Source organism: Coregonus clupeaformis, chromosome 31 (genome assembly GCF_020615455.1).
Source record: "Coregonus clupeaformis isolate EN_2021a chromosome 31, ASM2061545v1, whole genome shotgun sequence".
NCBI lineage: Eukaryota > Metazoa > Chordata > Actinopteri > Salmoniformes > Salmonidae > Coregonus > Coregonus clupeaformis.
The window spans coordinates 21,418,823-21,433,580 of record NC_059222.1 but is presented as its reverse complement, the minus strand read 5'-3'; the positions used below and the strand labels follow the sequence as shown (position 1 = coordinate 21,433,580).

The 14,758-nt window shown below is 45.0% G+C and overlaps 1 pseudogene; it reads right to left on the bottom strand.

Annotated features, from left to right (window-relative positions):
• On the bottom strand, window positions 1-14,323 carry LOC123482371 (annotated as a pseudogene).
• Between the last annotated feature and the right edge of the window lie 435 nt (window positions 14,324-14,758).

Sequence of the window (14,758 nt, the reverse complement as noted above, 5' to 3'; positions counted from 1 at the left end):
TCAGAGTTTAGCGGATTGAGAGGGATCTGTACCGAGCAGCATGGATACATCATTGGCCGAGGTGAGTCAACTCCCACCGTCCACCACCATGATGTGGCCCGTCAATAGGAGGAGGCGCGGCTGGTCAGGAACAGCTCCATCTTGTTGCCTGCCCGCTGCAGTGGGATGGATAAGAAGGCATCCATGCTCTCTGCTCTGTTGCCACCTGAGGACAAGAGAGAGGGGGGTGAGAAACAGAATTTGGGGCAAAGAGAAATGAGACTGAGGACTTCATTTAGTTTACCTCTCCTCAGGCTCTGCTCTTGATAACTTTGACCTCACTAGCATAGAAATAACGCATCATTACCCAGACCTACTTAATCAAGTGTATACTAAAACCTACTTAACTAAAAGTTAGAGAAGAGTGGCAAGATTAATCACTAAAAAGTATGTGTGGCCATGTGTGTGTTTGGCACACGGCTTAATAAATCAATCGTGTTTATCAAATCCCAGCCAGGCAGCCACAGATCCTTACCCAGCCTACGGAAGCCCTCTGTGCCCAAAATAGGACCTGGTGCCAGGGTGTTAACCCACTTGGTCCCCACTCAACGGCCAGGTGCTTGGTCATGGCATCTGAGGGAGAGAGATTTGGACAGGAAAAGGGGAGTGGGATGAAGAAAGAGAAGGGAAGTTATCAGTGGGCTAGGTTATATCCGAGAAATAGTGGTGAAACTAAAAGACTAGAGCCATTTCTACCAAATACATAGAATCAAATAAATACAAAACAATATAGTAACAATCATATACTTGTAACATAGTCATGTTTTTACCGTTGGCGGCCTTGGCAGAGCCAGCATGCACCTGGAGAGCCTGATTCCTGTAGCCAAGGGTGGCAGATGTTCACAATGGCACCCTGAACGCAAACATCAGACATGATCAATTGTATCTATCCATACATTTATACCAGAAGTACACTATATATACAAAAGTATGTGGACACCCCTTCAAATTAGTGGATTCGGCAATTTCAGCCACACCCATTGCTGACAGGTGTATACAATCGAGCACACCGCCATGCAATCTCCATAGACAAACATTGGCAGTAGAATGGCCTTACTGAAGAGCTCAGTGACTTTCAACGTGGCTCCGTCATAGGATGCCACCTTTCCAACAAGTCAGTTCGTCAAATTTCTGCCCTGCTAGATCTGCCCCGGTCAACTGTAAGTTCTGTTATTGTGAAGTGGAAACGTCTAGAAGCAACAACGGCTCATCCCCAAAGTGGTAGGCCACACAAGCTCACAGAGCGGGACTGCCAAGTGCTGAAGCGCGTAATGCGTAAAAATGTTCTGTCCTCGGATGAAACAATCACTACTGAGTTCCAAACTGCCTCTGGAAGCAGTGTCAGCACAAAAACTGTTTGTTGAGATCTTCATGAAATGGGTTTCCATGGCCAAGCAGCCGCACACAAGCCTAAGATCACCATGTGCAATGACAAGCGTCGGCTGTAGTGGTGTAAAGCTCACCACCATTGGACTCTGGAGCAGTGGAAATGCGTTCTCTGGAGTGATGAATCACGCTTCACCATCTGGCAGTCTGACGGATGAATCTGGTTTTGGCGAATTCCAGGAAAACGCTACCTGCCTCAATGCATAGTGCCAACTGTAAAGTTTGGTGGAGGAGGAATAATGGTCTGCGGCTGGTTTTCATGGTTCGGGCTAGGCCCCTTAGTTCCGGTGAAGGGAAATCTTAAAGCTACAGCATATAATGACATTCGAGACGATTCTGTGCTTCCAACTTTGTTTGGGGAAGGCCCTTTCCTGTTTCAGAATGACAATGCTCCCGTGCACAAAACAAGGTCCATACAGAAATGGTTTGTCGAGATCGGTGTGGAAGAACTTGACTGGCCTGCACAGAGCCCTGACCTCAACCCTATCGAACACCTTTGGGATGAATTGGAACGCCGACTGCGAGCCAGGCCTAATCACCCAACATCAGTGCCCGACCTCACTAATGCTCTTGTGGCTGAATGGAAGCAAGTCCCCGCAGCAATGTTCCAACATCTTGTGGAAAGACTTCCCAGAAGAGTGGAGGCTGTTATAGCAGAAAAGGGGGGACCAACTCCATAGTAATGCCCATGATTTTGGAATGAGATGTTCGACAAGCAGGTGTCCACATACTATTAGTCATGTAGTGTAAGACTATTTTAGGTAATAGCACAGCAATGAAAAACAAACAGGAATATCCATGCAAGTCACGCAAATAGGTAGGTAGTTAGATTAAAGGAAATTGATTGAAAAATCTCAGTGCATACTGAGTGTGCTGTACCTTGAACCACTTCTCATAGACCACCTTGCTGGTGTAAAACGTACCCATGGTGTCAATCTCCAGGACTGTCTTGAAGGCATTGAAGGAGAGGGAGTTCGCAAGGCACAGGACGTTTCCTACAGCATCTATAAAATTGAGTGCTAGACATATTTCAAACAACCAATGTTAAACACGTTTCCATTAGAAATAGGGTATTAAAATGAACATGTAAAAATGCAGAGTAAATTCAGATTAAGAAAGACTAAAACTAAACCAAGATTGAAATGTGTGTGTGTGCATGTCTGTCTGTGCACACGTGTGTTCTACATACTATTAATGAGGACATCAATCCTTCCAGGCTCCTTCAGCATCTCGTCCACTGCAGCGGAGATGGTCTGCGTCTGTCGCACGTCAATGGTCAGAGGGAGACAGTGGCGTCCCGTCGCTGCCATCAGCTACTTAGTAGCCTGGAAGAAAACACAGATTATACATCAGAATTATAAATCAACATTTATTTAAAGTTTATTCAGCATAAAATCAACATTGTTTTTTGTTTGGTCTACTTATTACATAATATCTGTAATCTTTTCCATGTTTCTGCTGGCGATCACTGTGTCACAGCCGTGCCTGAAAGAGATGTCACTTCCGGACTTGTGCCACTTGTCTCTGTGCTGCTGTGCTGTTTGTTGCAACTTGGCTATCTGCCAAACTTTTCGGTTTTTAATTTGAATACATTTACCAACGTCTTAGTTTTTTCCTCGCTCAACTTTTCTCATTCAACTTTTTCACCCTGGACGCTTTATCTGGACTTTAGCTGAAAAAGCTAAGTAGTAACATTAACACTATGCCATCCAATTGCAGTCACTGTACTCATAATATACAGGAAAACTATCGCCTTATGGTGAGGATAGCCGTGTTGCAAGCACAGCTTCAGACGCAATCGTTAGGCAAGGGCAATTTAAATGTAGGAAAGGATGAAACAGCGTCTGTGCCACCAGTAAGTACAGATAGTAGTATAAATCCACCCGCACCCGCAGCCGGACAATGTTCTCAAGGCTTCTGGAAAGAAATGCTGTCTGCATTCTCAACCGGTGTCGCTCATTCAGCCGACAGAAACTTTAAACCGGTTCTCCCCATTAAGCAACTAGTCAGAGGCTGAGCCTTCTCAGGTCTCTCCTCCACCCGTTAAGCCTCCCAACCCTAGTCATTGGCGACTCCATTACCCGCAATATTAGACTTAAAAATAATCATCCAGCAATCATAAACTGTTTACTAGGGGGCAGGGCTACCGACATAAAGGCTAATCTGAAGATGGTGCTGGCTAAGGCTAAAACTGGCGAGTGTAGAGAGAATAGGGATATTGTTATCCACGTCGGCACCAACGATGTTAGGATGAAACAGTCAGAGGTCACCAAGCGCAACATAGCTTCAGCGTGTAAATTAGCTAGAACGATGTGTTGGCATCGAGAAATTGTCTCTGGCCCCCTCCCAGTTAGGGGGAGTGATGAGCTCTACAGCAGAGTCTCACAACTCAATCGCTGGTTGAAAACTGTTTTATGCTCCTCCCAAAAGATGGGGGGGCACAAAGAGGGGACTCACCCACAAACAGGACCAAGCCTGGCCTGCTGAGGAGTGACGGACTCCATCCTAGCTGGAGGGGTGCTCTCATCTTATCTATCAACATAGACAGGGCTCTAACTCCTCTAGCTCCACAATGAGATAGGGTGCAGGCCAGGCAGCAGGCTGTTAGCCAGCCTGCCAGCTTAGTGGAGTCTGCCACTAGCACAGTCAGTGTAGTCAGCTCAGCTATCCCCATTGAGACCGTGTCTGTGCCTCGATCTAGGTTGAGCAAAACTAAACATGGCGGTGTTCGCCTTAGCAATCTCACTGGAATAAAGACCTCCTCCATTCCTGTCATTATTGAAAGAGATTGTGATATCTCACATCTCAAAATAGGGCTACTTAATGTTAGATCCCTCACTTCCAAGGCAGTCATAGTCACTGATCATAATCTGGATGTGATTGGCCTGACTGAAACATGGCTCAAGCCTGATGAATTGACTGTATTAAATGAGGCCTCTCCTCCTGGTTACACTAGTGACCATATCCCCCGCGCATCCCGCAAAGGTGGAGGTGTTGCTAAAACTTATGACTGCAAATTTCAATGTACAATCTTTTTTCCCGGTGTTTTCGTCTTTTGAGCTTCTAGTCATGAAATCTATGCAGCCTACTCAATCACTTTTTATAGCTACTGTTTACAGGCCTCCTGGGCCGTATACAGGGTTCCTCACTGAGTTCCCTGAATTCCTATCGGACCTTGTAGTCATGGCAGATAATATTCACATTGTTGGTGGCTTTCGGAGCCATCACCAACTCAGTGGGTTTTGTCCAACATGTCTCCAGACCTACTCATTGCCACAGTCATATCCTGGATCTAGCTTTGTCCCATTGTCACGCTCGTTGAGTACAGGATTGGACCAAGGCGCAGCGTGGAATGCATACATGTTTATTCACTAAGTTAACACACGACAAAACAACAAATGCAACGTAACGTGACGCTCACAATGGCTACAAGCCAAACAAGAGTCAAGATCCCACAACATAGGTAGGCAAAATGGCTACCTAAGTATGATCCCCAATCAGAGACAACGATCGACAGCTGCCTCTGATTGGGAACCACACCCGGTCAACATAGAAATACCAAACATAGATATTCACATCACATAGATATTCACACCCTGACCAAACCAACTAGCGAACTCTATGTCAGGGCGTAACACCCATGGAATAAATATTGTGATCTAAATGTTTTTCCTCATAATCCTGGACTATCGGACCACCATTTTATTATGTTTCCAATCGCAACAAATAATCTGCTCAGACCCCAACCAAGGATCATCAAAAGCCGTGCTATAAATTCTTGGACAACCCAAATATTCCTAGATGCCCTGCCAGACTCCCTCCACCTACCCAAAGACAACAGAGTACAAAAATCAGTTAACCAACTAACTGAGGATCTAAATTTAACCTTGCGTAATACCCTAGATGCAGTCGCACCCCTAAAAACAAAACACATTTGTCACAAGAAATTTGCTCCCTGGTATACAGAAAAAACCAGAGCCCTGAACCAATCTTCCAGAAAATTGGAACGGAAATGGCGCTCCACCAAACTGGAAGTCTTCTGACTAGCTTGGAAAGACAGTACCGTGCAATATCGAAGAGCCCTCACTGCTGCTCAATCATCCTATTTTTCCAACCTAATTGAGGAGAATAAGAACAATCCAAAATGTATTTTTGATACTGTCGCAAAGCTAACTAAAAACCAGCATTCAACAAGAGAGGATGGCTTTCACTTCAGCAGTGATGAATTCATGAACTTCTTCGATGAAAAGATCATGATCATTAGAAAGCAAATTACTGACTCCTCTTTGAACCTGTGTATTTCTCCAAAGCTCAGTCTGCACAGAACTGCCAGGACCTAGGATCAATGGAGACACTCAAGTTTTTTAATCCTGTATCTCTTGACACATTCATGAAAATAGTAATGGCCTATAAACCCTCAAGCTGCATACTGGACCCTATTCCAACTAAACTACTGAAAGAGCTACTTCCTGTGCATGGCCCTCCTATGTTGAACATAATAAATGGCTCCCTAGCCAACAGATGTGTACCAAACTCACTAAAAGTGGCAGTAATAAAGGCTCTCTTGAAAAAGTGAAACCTTGACGCGGAAAATGTAAAAAAAACAATCGGCCTATATTGAATCTCCCATTCCTCTAAAAAAATTAATGAAAAAGCTGTTGTGCAGAAACTCACTGCCTTCCTGAAGAGAAATAATGTATACGAAATGCTTCAGTCTGGTTTTAGACCCCATCATAGCACTGAGACTGCACTTGTGAAGGTGGTAAATTACCTTTTAATGGCGTCAGACCAAGGCTCTGCATCTGTCCTCGTGCTCCTAGACCTTAGTGCTGCGTTTGACACCATCGATCACCACATTCTTTTGGAGAGATTAGAAACCCTAATTGGTCTACACGGACAAGTTCTTGCCTGGTTTAGATCTTATCTGTCGGAAAGATATTAGTTCGTTTCTGTGGATGGTTTGTCCTCTGACAAATCAATTGTAAGTTTCGGCGTTCCTCAAGGTTCCGTTTTAGGACCACTATTGTTTTCACTATATAGTCTACCTCTTGGTGATGTCATTCGGAAACACAATGTCAACTTTCACTGCTATGCGGACGACACAGAGCTATAGATTTCGATGAAACATGGTGAAGCCCCAAAATTGCCTAACCTGGAAGCCTGTGTTTCAGACATAAGGAAGTGGATGGCGGCAAATGTTTTACAGATGCTGGTTCTAGGTCCCAAGAAACAAAGACCTCGGCGTTACTCTGGACTCTGATCTCTCTTTTGACGAACATATAAAGAATATTTCAAGGACCGCTTTTTTCCATCTTCGTAACATTGCAACAATCAGAAACTTCTTGTCCAAAAATGATGCAGAAAAGCTAATCCATGCTTTTGTCACTTCTAGATTAACTACTGCAATGCTCTACTCTCCGGCTACCCGGATAAAGCACTAAATAAACTTCAGTTAGTGCTAAACACGGCTGCTAGAATCTTAACTAGAACCAAAATATGTGATCATATTACTCCAGTGCTAGCCTCTGGCTTCCTGTTAAGGCAAGGGCTGATTTCAAGGTTTTACTGCTAACCTACAAAGCATTACATGGGCTTGCTCCTACCTATGTCTCCGATTTGGTCCTGCCGTACATACCTACACGTACGCTACGTTCACAGGACGCAGGCCTCCTTAATGTCCCTAGAATTTCTAAGCAAACTGCTGGAGGCAGTGCTTTCTCCTATAGAGCTAAATATTTATGGAATGGTCTGCCTATCCATGTGAGAGACACAGACTCGGTCTCAACCTTTAAGTCTTTACTGAAGACTCATCTCTTCAGTAGGTCCTGTGATTGAGTGTAGTCTGGCCCAGGGGTGCGAAGGTGAACGGCAAGGCACTGGAGCAACGAACCGCCCTTGCTGTCTCTGCCTGGCCGTCTCCCCTCTCTACACTGGGATTATCTGCCTCTGACCCTATTACGGGGGCTGAGGCACTGGCTTACTAGTGCTCTTCCATGCCGTCACATGAGTGGGTTGAGTCACAGACATAATCTTCCTGTCCAGTTTTGCGCCCGCTTGGGCTTGTGCGGTGGAGATCTTCATGGGCTATACTCAACCTTGTCTCAGGGTAGTAAATTGGTGGTCTGTTGATATCCCTGTAGTGGTGTGGGGGCTGTGCTTTGGCAAAGTGGGTGGGTACCTATGCTGCAATAGTCTATGTGCTGGGTGGGTAGGGTCAGTCTGTTACATCTGGTGTAATTCTCCTGTCTTATCTGGTGTCCTGTGTGAATTTAAGTATGCTCCCTCCCTTCCCGGAGTACCTGAGCCTTAGTATCATGCCTCGAGACTACCTGGCCTGATGACTCCTGGCTGTCCCCAGTCCACCTGTTCGTGCTGCTGCTCCAGTTTCAACTGTTCTGCCTGCGGCTATAGAACCCTAACCTGTTCACCGGACGTCCTACCTTGTCCCGGACCTGATGTTTTCGATCTCTCTCTCTCTCTCTACCGCACCTGCTGTCTCGACCTCTGAATGCTTGGCTATGAAAAGCCAACTGACATTTACTCCTAAGGTACTGACCTGTTGCACCCTCTACAACCACTGTGATTATTATTTTACCCTGCTGGTCATCTATGAACGTTTGAACATCTTGAAGAACAATCTGGCCTTAATGGCCATGTACTCTTATAATCTCCACCTGGCACAGCCAGAAGAGGACTGGCCACCCCTCAGAGCCTGGTTCCTCTCTAGGTTTCTTCCTAGGTTCCTGCCTTTCTAGGGAGTTTTTCCTAGCCACAGTGCTTCTACATCTGCATTGCTTGCTGTTTGGGGTTTTAGGCTGGGTTTCTGTATAGCACTTTGTGACATCTGCTGATGTAAAAAGGGCGTTTATAAATAAATGTGATTGATGACAGGTGAGAGGTTAGGGGTGAGGGGCAAGATGTTCTGTGTGTGATGACATGTTTGAGTTGTCTCTAATTGTGATTTGTGGATGACACAAGTAGGGCATAGGTGGAACACAGTGGCGTAAGGTGAGAAGTCCCAGGTGTACGCAGGGTACAAGGCGATGGGAAAGTGATAAATGATGGGTGAGAGGTGCAGGGACATACAGTACTTAGCGTCTTAACAGTATTCACAACACAACTTCACAACATCCTCCTCTCCTAGACCTACATCTCCACTTCCTCTCCTAGACCTACATCTCCACTTCCTCTCCTAGACCTACATCTCCACTTCCTCTCCTAGACCTACATCTCCACTTCCTCTCCTAGACCTACATCTCCACTTCCTCTCCTAGACCTACATCTCCACTTCCTCTCCTAGACCTACATCTCCACTTCCTCTCCTAGACCTACATCTCCACTTCCTCTCCTAGACCTACATCTCCACTTCCTCTCCTAGACCTACATCTCCACTTCCTCTCCTAGACCTACATCTCCACTTCCTCTCCTAGACCTACATCTCCACTTCCTCTCCTAGACCTACATCTCCACTTCCTCTCCTAGACCTACATCTCCACTTCCTCTCCTAGACCTACATCTCCACTTCCTCTCCTAGACCCTACATCTCCACTTCCTCTCCTAGACCACATCTCCACTTCCTCTCCTAGACCTACATCTCCACTTCCTCTCCTAGACCTACATCTCCACTTCCTCTCCTAGACCTACATCTCCACTTCCTCTCCCTAGACCTACATCTCCACTTCCTCTCCTAGACCTACATCTCCACTTCCTCTCCTAGACCTACATCTCCACTTCCTCTCCTAGACCTACATCTCCACTTCCTCTCCTAGACCTACATCTCCACTTCCTCTCCTAGACCTACATCTCCACTTCCTCTCCCTAGACCTACATCTCCACTTCCTCTCCTAGACCTACATCTCCACTTCCTCTCCTAGACCTACATCTCCACTTCCTCTCCTAGACCTACATCTCCACTTCCTCTCCTAGACCTACATCTCCACTTCCCTCTCCTAGACCTACATCTCCACTTCCTCTCCTAGACCTACATCTCCACTTCCTCTCCTAGACCTACATCTCCACTTCCTCTCCTAGACCTACATCTCCACTTCCTCTCCTAGACCTACATCTCCACTTCCTCTCCTAGACCTACATCTCCACTTCCTCTCCTAGACCTACATCTCCACTTCCTCTCCTAGACCTACATCTCCACTTCCTCTCCTAGACCTACATCTCCACTTCCTCTCCTAGACCTACATCTCCACTTCCTCTCCTAGACCTACATCTCCACTTCCTCTCCCTAGACCTACATCTCCACTTCCTCTCCTAGACCTACATCTCCACTTCCTCTCCTAGACCTACATCTCCACTTCCTCTCCTAGACCTACATCTCCACTTCCTCTCCTAGACCTACATCTCCACTTCCTCTCCTAGACCTACATCTCCACTTCCTCTCCTAGACCTACATCTCCACTTCCTCTCCTAGACCTACATCTCCACTTCCTCTCCTAGACCTACATCTCCACTTCCTCTCCTAGACCTACATCTCCACTTCCTCTCCTAGACCTACATCTCCACTTCCTCTCCTAGACCTACATCTCCACTTCCTCTCCTATCCTACACGTGATGTACCAAGAGGTCAAAGTTGACAGGCCCCATTCAATGTCTTCAGTCAGAGGTGAGAAGATAGGCAGACACAGGCTGTGATATCACAACCATATGGTTAAAGTACAGTCTCAGGGAGCATAGGGGAGTACGTCGGGCACTACAGGTACAGTGAGCACTTCAGCTATGCGTAGTCCAATTCCAGATCCCCCTCCAGTTATTAATGCTACTTGGTCTCTGTGGAAAGATATTGTTAAAAAATTATGTTCAGTACTGGTAATATACAGAGGGCACAATGTTTGTTTGTCAAGTGTAACAGATGTGATCGTACTTTGTAACTCTCTTGCGTTGTGTTTTTAAAGAAAGGACTGTCCAGCCAGCGAGCCCAGTTGATTGGTGTTTATTCTGACGATAGACACAAGGAAGCACATTAGATGTGCAGGACAACAGTATGTTGATGGCTGTAGAGTCGTGATTCGTCGCTTGCATGTCAATATCAGACTGGGTATTTTGTAATCAAACATAACAATGGCAAAGATATTACAAAATACAATAAATGTAAGTACCTGACGATAGACAGAAGGAAGCACATTAGATGTACAGGACAACAGTATGTTGATGGCTGTAGATTTGTGATTCGTCTGTTAGCATGGAAATAACTGAATTAGCAGGGAGTTAATGTGACCATTAGAGCATGGTAGATAACCTGCTCTTACAGGAATAACATACAAAAGCACATCCCAGGATGCCCCCAATATCTAACAGGTACCATACACATATACATCAGTACATGTCAGTGAAGGCTGCTGAGGGGAGGACGGCTCATAATAATGACTGGAACAGAGTTGATGGAATGGCATCAAACACATGGAAGCCATGTGTTTGATGTATTTGATACCATTCCACATACAGTGGGGAGAACAAGTATTTGATACACTGCCGATTTTGCAGGTTTTCCTACTTACAAAGCATGTAGAGGTCTGTAATTTTTATCATAGGTACACTTCAACTTTGAGAGACGGAATCTAAAACAAAAATCCAGAAAATCACATTGTATGATTTTTAAGTAATTAATTTGCATTTTATTGCATGACATAAGTATTTGATCACCTACCAACCAGTAAGAATTCCGTCTCTCACAGACCTGTTAGTTTTTCTTTAAGAAGCCCTCCTGTTCTCCACTCATGACCTGTATTAACTGCACCTGTTTGAACTCGTTACCTGTATAAAAGACACCTGTCCACACGCTCAATCAAACAGACTCCAACCTCTCCACAATGGCCAAGACTAGAGAGCTGTGTAAGGACATCAGGGATAAAATTGTAGACCTGCACAAGGCTGGGATGGGCTACAGGACAATTGGTTAGCAGCTTGGTGAGAAGGCAAAAACTGTTGGCGCAATTATTAGAAAATGGAAGAAGTTCAAGATGACGGTCAATCACCCTCGGTCTGTGACTCCATGCAAGATCTCACCTTGTGGGTCATCAATGATCATGAGGAAGGTGAGGCATCAGCCCAGAACTACACGGCAGGACCTGGTCAATGACCTGAAGAGAGCTGGGACCACAGTCTCAAAGAAAACCATTAGTAACACACTACGCCGTCATGGATTAAAATCCTGCAGCGCACGCAAGGTCCCCCTGCTCAAGCCAGTGCATGTCCAGGCCCGTCTGAAGTTTGCGAATGACCATCTGGATGATCCAGAGGAGGAATGGGAGAAGGTAATGTGGTCTGATGAGACAAAAATATAGCTTTTTGGTCTAAACTCCACTCGCCGTGTTTGGAGAAAGAAGAAGGATGAGTACAACCCCAAGAACACCATCCCAACCGTGAAGCATGGAGGTGGAAACATCATTCTTTGGGGATGCTTTTCTGCAAAGGGGACAGGACGACTGCACCGTATTGAGGGGAGGATGGATGGGGCCATGTATCGCGAGATCTTGGCCAACAACCTCCATCCCTGAGTAAGAGCATTGAAGATGGGTCGTGGCTGGGTCTTCCAGCATGACAACGACCCGAAACACACAGCCAGGGCAACTAAGGAGTGGCTCCGTGAGAAGCATCTCAAGGTCCTGGAGTGGCCTAGCCAGTCTCCAGGCCTGAACCCAATAGAAAATCTTTGGAAGGGAGCTGAAAGTCCGTACTGCCCAGCGACAGCCCCGAAACCTGAAGGATCTGAGGAAGGTCTGTATGGAGGAGTGGGCCAAAATCCCTGCTGCAGTGTGTGCAAACCTGGTCAAGACCTACAGGAAACGTATGATCTCTGTAACTGCAAACAAAGGTTTCTGTACCAAATATTAAGTTCTGCTTTTCTGATGTATCAAATACTTATGTCATGCAATAAAATGCAAATTAATTACTTAAAAATCATACAATGTGACTTCACAGTTGAAGTGTACGTATGATAAAAATTACAGACCTCTACATGCTTTGTAAGTAGGAAAACCTGCAAAATCGGCAGTGTATCAAATACTTATTCTCCCCACTGTATATTTTCAAAATACAAATTCATTTAAATTGACTTACTGAAATCAGTTGCCGTCCCTCAATTGTTCGCAGATGATGTTTCTCCTCCTGGGCAGCTCACATTAAGGGTCTGGTCTGGGCGGCTCTCGTCGTCTTTTGGTCAGACGGGAATTTCCCTCACGCTTCATAAAATGCACCACTGTCGCAGACCCCCACTTGAAAGCTCCGCAGGCAGAATCAATCATCCTCTTCGTTGACGACAAATTGTTGTGGAAATTCCTACACAGGGACACTCGAAATCAATCAATCATTGTTTATTATCAGCGCTGGAGAGGTTCCAACAAACTTGATGCGCCATAGTAAACATCTGTCAGGAGCGCTAACGGGGCAGTCCCGTTAGTTCCCTTATATACTGACAAGTTATATTTGCATCATTTAGCTTATTCATCTTTCATAATTCATGTTTGCTGAATTCATGTGATGACCAGTACTGGGTCATTCATGTGACAGACCAATACCTCACAAGGCTTCTTCTCTCCATGCTGAGACCTTGAAACTGAGATATCCCTTTCTCTAAACAAGGTTCTGGGTGTACTGCGAAATTGCAGATACTGATAGTGAGGATTCGTTCAATCAGTCACTTGCATGAACACCGAAATTGGTTTATAGGAGAGCAGAAACAGAAAATCACTCTAGCAATAGCATCAATTATTTGTTTAACAGTGTTATCTGACAACGGTATTGATGTGAGTTTCTGTGCCTTTGCCTCCCCACACATAATTTTCACAATATCAATTGCGGCCGGTAATATCAAAGTCTCTGTTATGGTTTCATAGCGTATCTGTGGGAATGATTGAAGTGCAACGGTCAAGTGCTGCCTTTCCCCATCATCTAAGGATACTCTCTGGTTGAATTGTATCTTTTAGATTTGAATAACTTTCATTTAGATTTTTAAGGTTAACCACATTACAATGATTTTGAGATACAAAGACAATATTTTAATATCTATATATTTTTTTATTTTAGTTTTTAAGGATTTAGGAAATTCTCCCGCAACCCCATTTTCATATCAGGCGACCCCACATGCGGTCGCAACACCTAGTTTGGGAACTGCTGCCCTACAGTTCTCAGCCATTAGCTTCGCCCACGACTTCCTCATGTGAACTACAATCCCGACGCTGTGTTTTAACGTTTAGAAACATCAATAATCATCGCTTGCGATATGGTTTTCAAAACATATGGCCCTCATCTTTCATCAGCGAGAAAGAATCCTTCAAATAAAAAAGATATACTTACTGTAGCAGTTTTGCACAGATCCATACAGCAATGGGTGCCTCCATCCAACAAACATACACTTCCAGAGTTCTGCTGAGTTACGCTTACACACAGGTGTTCGGAGCATGCTAGACAGCTAGTTAGTACAGGTGGTCGCCTCTTTTCTTCCGTAAACAAGCACTGTAACATGGAGATATGGCCGAGTGGGAACACTAACCATAACCCTATCAAGGAGGGTATCAATTTAACTTTTGTTTTTTTGAAAATTATTTATCGTTGATATGAAAGATAAGGTCCTTATGCTTCCAAAACTGTACCGCAAGGGATGCATGTTAATGTTAAGATTAGAGGGTAGGGGCTCTTAACAAAACTCCCCCGTACAGAGAAGACGCCTTCGTCCAATGATTTATGTGTAATATAATGGAACTGAGAGTCATGATCAAGGGCTACTGGTTTGTTCCAAGTGACAATGCACAGCTCAAGTAGAGTTGGTACATGTAGGTTGTATTTCCACTTACTTGAGCAAATCTGGACTGCAAATGTGAGTGTATGCAGTCATGCAGTCATCTGTGTCTACATCCTCTGGCAAATCTCCCACCCTCTGTGGCTCTGCCATACTGATCCAAAGGAGCCTGGCTGGAACAAAAATGAAAGACATTAGGCACTTTAAAGGCACAAATGTTGTGCTGTTTCCTATGTAGCTATCGCTGGGATATATGATGCATTGCAGACTGCAGTGGAAGATGCATGCTGTGCAATGACACCGACACATCTCTCGATGACCGGATGCACTGTGTGAAATGTGTTTTGATTTAGAATGGACCATTATAATGCACCTGTCTCGAAACAGGGGCAGGGGAAAAAATACATGTCATCTATGCACTTAAATAGCGAATGGAGGACGTTTTTCCCGTGGTTTATTTTCATGCCAGCCAGGTAGGCTATACTCCTGTTGTAAAGATAATCAATGTGCTTAATATTAGGAAAGTTGAGAAATAAATAGAGTAGGCTGTCACGGCCTGGCCTTGAGAGGCCGGTCGTCTTTAGTTGG